This window comes from Tupaia chinensis, unplaced genomic scaffold, assembly GCF_000334495.1.
Source record: "Tupaia chinensis unplaced genomic scaffold, TupChi_1.0 Scaffold143845_1, whole genome shotgun sequence".
In the NCBI taxonomy this organism is placed as follows: Eukaryota; Metazoa; Chordata; class Mammalia; order Scandentia; family Tupaiidae; genus Tupaia; species Tupaia belangeri.
Genome location: NW_006203696.1, coordinates 53,119 through 58,408, shown reverse-complemented (window position 1 = coordinate 58,408; position 5,290 = coordinate 53,119). Strand labels below are relative to the sequence as shown.

General features: G+C 63.0%; 1 protein-coding gene across 6 annotated transcripts in view; it reads right to left on the bottom strand.

The window, feature by feature from the left end:
• RXRA (retinoid X receptor alpha) overlaps positions 1-5,290 on the bottom strand; it is a 66,410-nt gene that overhangs the window by 48,210 nt on the left and 12,910 nt on the right. The window lies entirely within an intron of this gene.

Genomic DNA, 5,290 nt, shown 5'->3' with positions numbered 1-5,290 from the left:
CCCGCCGCCCCCCCCCCCCCCGCCACTGCCATCACTGCCATCGCCACTGTCATCACCACCATCACCACTGCCATCACCACCATCGCCACTGCCATCACCACCATCGCCACTGCCATCACCGCCATCAACACTGTCATCACCACTGCCATCACCGCCATCACCACTGCCATCACCGCCATCAACACTGTCATCACCACTGCCATCACCGCCATCACCACTGCCATCACCGCCATCACCACTGCCATCACCGCCATCACCACTGCCATCACCGCCATCGACACTGTCATCACCATCACTAACAAATCATTACCATCGTCATTGCCATCATTACCACTGTTACTACCACCATCATCACCGTCATCACCACCATCACCACCATAACCACCATCACAACCACCAGCACCATCATAACCATCACCACCACTACCATCACCATTCCATCATCACCACTTTACTACCACCGTCATCACCACCAGCACCATCATAACCACCATCACCGTAACCACCATCACCATCACAACCACCACCATCAAGGCCACCACCACTGTTATAACCACCATCATCATAACCACTACCGCCATGTCTATCATCACCACCGTTGTAACCACCATCACCATAGTAACCAACACCACTATCACCACCACCATCAAAGCCAACATCACCACCACCACCATCTCTTGATCACCACCACCACTGTCACCATCACCCGTGCAACCTCGTGCCTGATCCTAAAGCCCAGAAAGGCTGGTGGGTTTTGCCGGAAGTGGCATACACACAGTGTCCCAGGTATTAGCTGAGTCTGAGTGCAGGCTGTCAGGGGCAGAGGAAGAACAGGACACGGTGCCCAGGCTGGCAGCCGCCCATGCCCAACCCACTCATTCAGCCCAGGGGTTCTGTGGTTAGACCTGGTGGTGGCAGGTGTGGCGGGAGTCCAGCCATGGTGAGGAAGTGGGAAGCATGGCTAGGAAGAAGGGGTGGTCAGGCAGTGTGCCTCGTGACCAGGAAGTACTCGGCAAAGGGCAGAGGAGTGAAGATGCTGAGAAACCAAGCACAGGGTCGGGGTCTCCACCTGTTCCCACTCTCCAGGCCCACGCCCCCGCAGTATACAGTCCATGGGATTCTGGCCGCAGGCCTCGCAGCAGGCCCAGCAAGTCAATCAAATGTCTGAACCCCCTCATCAATGCTCGGCGTCCTCGGCACTCAGTTCTCGTAGTGGGTGCTGTCACCACCCACTGGGCCAGGGAAGCACTGACAGGTGGCCATGGTGGCCACAGCCCAGGGGTGCCCCAGGTGCTGAGGTGCATATTAACCTGGAACAGTGCTGCCTCCACTGCCATGGTACAGATAGAGACTGAGTCCCAAAGCTACCCCTGCTCCGACACCCTCCATGACTGGGAGAAACATAGATGGAACCCCTGCTGGGGTGGGGTAGCATGGCTGCAAGATGGAAGCAGGCTCAGGGCCCCCTGAAAAATGCCATGGGGTGCCCAGAGTCAGTGGGGCTGGTGTCCAGACATGGGGCCAGAGGACCCCAGCAGGCTGGCCAATGCCTTGCAGGGCTGCACCTCGCCCCCAGGCTGCTCCCCAACAGCTGGGCCATTCTCCTGCCAGAGCCGTAGGAACAGCAGCTGAGGGTCAGGGCCACCAAGGAGCCAGAGCCACAGTCAGATGAGTGTGCTCCCACCCCACCACTCACACTATATCCCCGAGGCCTGCTCGCACACTGTGACAGCTGTGTCCACTCTCCAGCACGACCAGGCAGCAGCAGCTATGGCTCAGACACCCACTGCAGGTCTGCACCGGACCATTTTCACGTGACCTCAGCGACAGGGAGCCACACCCCCCCACTCCCCCCTCCCGTGCTGTGCTGCAGGAGGGAGCTACTCACCAGGGTTAGGGATAGGGTTAGGGTTAGGGGAGGGAGCCGTCCTCTGAGAGGCAAAAGCTTTCCAAGCCTGGGACGAGGACTACGGCAGGACCTGACCTGGCCTTCTGCCCCTCGTCCTCTCAGCACACCTTGCCCTCACCAAGACTGCCCCTCGTCACCAGGGTGGCCAGGCATGACAGGTGCCCATGAGCCCTGCGAGTCCCACCAGTGATGCCTGCCAAGGGGGACAGACACTACCCCCAGGGCCTGGAGGGAGGCTCACCTCTCCGAGGCTAGGCCAGGGCTCCCAGGCACCGCTGCCTCACTTCCAGGCTGGCCCCTGCACTGTCCCCAGCAGCTCCTTCGAAGGTGCTGCGTGAGCGGGAAGGAGGGGAGTTCCTGGAGAAACCCCGCCTGCTCCTCAGCCAGTCTGGGGGGCCGGGGCCAGGCCTGCGGGCTCTCGAGGCAGTTTCTCTTCAACAGGAAAAGACACGATTCTTGTTTCACTCTGAGCCACGCTGCTGCTCGCGGTGGCTCAGAGGCCCCCACTGCCACCGCTTGCTGCTCTGTCGGGGAACGGTGGCTGTGCTCTCCCCAGCCCGCAGGGCTGCGTTTTCATCTGACTTTCATTTGCAGCTGCAGCCGGCTTTTGGAACCCACTTGCAGATCCGAAGCTGAAGCTCGGCCTGGTCCCACCCATTTGTGGACTACTGCAGGCTCCACACCAGGGGCACCCACGGGACAGAAGAGGGACTCGGCAGGGGTCAGGGTAGAGGTGCGGCACACTGGCACACACAGCTCTTGGAGTCTCCCACAGGCTAGCCTCCCCTGGGGCTGTCCTGCATCCCCCCACAGTCCTGAGCACCAGCATCTCCGGCCATGGGTTTGGATCTCAGGGCCGACAGGCTGTGGCTGTCCAGAGAGGCATGGGGCATCAGGCTACCTGGGGGCTCAGTCTGGCCGCATCAGAGGTCAGGGCCCCTCAGGCTGGCTTCCCAAGAACCAGCAGCCCGTAAGCCCTAAACAAGGGACGCCCTGCACACATGGACCCACCCACGCCCGCTCTGACAGTCATAGCAACCAGACAGAATGCCCGTCATACGTGGGGGACCAGGCTGGCAAGGTTCTGCAGATGGGGACAGGGCCTCACCCCTTAGACAGACTGAGACCAAGGCGGGACTTCCCCGCCACAGAGGCCTGGCGCCCTCCCACTCTGCACAAGCCCACGGACTCCGTGGAGTCCTCTGGGACCAGCAGTGGCCCCAGCAAGCTCAGCCTCACTTGGCCTGCCCGCTGCACACCTGCTGGGCTCATGCCCAGGGAGACGACCACCACGGGCCAGGCTGCCACGCTGCCTGGCTGCTGTGCCCGGCCAGCCACACCAGGACCCTCCATGCTCACAGGACCAGCTCCACAGTGGAGACCCCAACGTGGGCCTGGTGTGTGCCAGGCTCTACTCCAGGGAGGGGAGAGACCAGGCAGAGCACCCACAAAGGCCTGGCTGGCCTCTCTTCCTCACCAAGCCCCACCACACCCCCACCAGGGGCTGCCACGGACAGAAGACTCTCCGGTGATAGGCGGTGTCTGCCCGTGGGCGAGAGGGCAGGGGCAGCTGCTGGGCCGCGTGGCAGCCCCTCTGTGCCCTGGGCCACCGGCACCTCTACAAGGCTCCCCACCCCTCGTGCCGGGGCTAGAAATGGCCGAGTGGCGACCCGTGTAGCCCAGAGTCATCTCGGCTAAACCGTCAGTGTCCACTCTGTGTGCTTACGATGGCTAGGGGCTTGAGGCCGTAGCCCACCCCAGGGCAGCCTCCCCCGCTCTGGCCACCTGGGCTGGCCCTGTACCCTTCCCACCTGCTCACTTCACCCACATCCATGTTCCTATGCCAGGTGACCCTCGGGTGACCCGAGCCAGGGTCTACGTGGGGAGGAGTCCTGGGGAATCCCATTTCCTCCGCTGCTTGTCTCCCGGTGACCCAGAGGCTCCGGGAAACTGCGGCCACGAACGCCCGTGACTGGGCCCAGCAGGGCCACTGAGGATCTGGGGGCTAAGCCTGCCCTGGGGATCCAAGCACAGCACAGAGGCCAGCAGCCAGCTAGGGCACAGGTGAGGCAAGCTCGGGGCCTGGGGCCGTGGCTCTGGAGGACAGGAGAGGCGGGCAGCAGGACTCACATCCTCGGGAGAGGGACCCAGAGTGCCTCTCAGGGCTGCGAGCCCACCAGAGCTGCCTGTGGTCATAGGGTAGCAGTCCTCATCCGGCAGGCAGGGGCTTGCCCCCTGCCCCGAGAGCTGAGCCCACAGACAGCTGAGGACCCAAACCCTGCCCCCAGAGCTCCAGCGGCCACCAGGCTGGCAATGGCCACGTGGGCATACGGGCCCGTGAGCAGGTAGGTCTCAGCCTCTAGGACAAGGGCATGAACCCATCCCCATCACCTCCAAAGCAGCAAGAGGGCCCGGATCTCAGAGTTCCCAGCTCACAGCCTCAGGCCAGGCTCGAGCCTTCACGGTCACCTTGACAGCCCAGGGGAGCTCGGGGGCAGCTGAGCCGGAGATGCCCGTGCTGGCTCCTGGTCGCCTGCTAGTCAGGGCTGGCGGCAGGCCCCGGGCAAAGGCGTGTGCCGGACACGCGTCCACAGCACACGGGAGAGGCCTGCAGTGCACTGCACAGGCCAGCCAGGAGGGACAGGGCCTGGCTCACAGGCACGGTGTCCTCGGCCTCCATTTCTCTCCAACACCAAGCGGCCCCCAGGCCTGCCTGGCGTGGCCAGACCAGCACCCACTGTGCACAGCACGAGGGCAGTAAAGCACCGACAGCAGGCCTTCTCGTGGACCGAGGACAGCAGGACACCTGAGTGCAGGGCCTCCCCGGGTCTTAGGGACATCTCTGGAACTCAGTCTCTCTGTGTGGCCCTGCCACATGGCCCCTGGTGCACAGCGTGTACCTAACGAACAGGCGCACTTACCACAGAACACAAGACAGATGCGACAAGAGCTGGGAAGGAGAGGGGACAGCGGGGGGCCTATGACTCCCACAGAGAGCAGCCACCTAGCCCTCTTCCACCCCCAGCCACAGGCAGAGACACAGCGCCAGGCTGGGCCAACCTCCCTGGACCAGCTGCAGGCAGCTCGAGCTCCTGGCCTCTGCCTCACCAGGATGCCCCACTCGGTCCCGAGTGGTCCGCTGCACCCCTCCAGCTAGTGAGGCCCCACCATTCACCAGCTTCAATTTCCTCACTTGTAAAACAGGAATGGCCAGACCCTAAGAGGTCCGCCCGCAGCCTCGGGGTGAAGAGAGAACTGTGGGCTCCGGGCTCAAGTCTCCTTCCTCGCCCGGACTCAGGGCTCACGGCTTCCTTCTGGAACCATGTGCCCTGCACAGCCAGGGAAGGCTGGAGAGCCTCGGGCGGCAGGTCAGCAGACCAG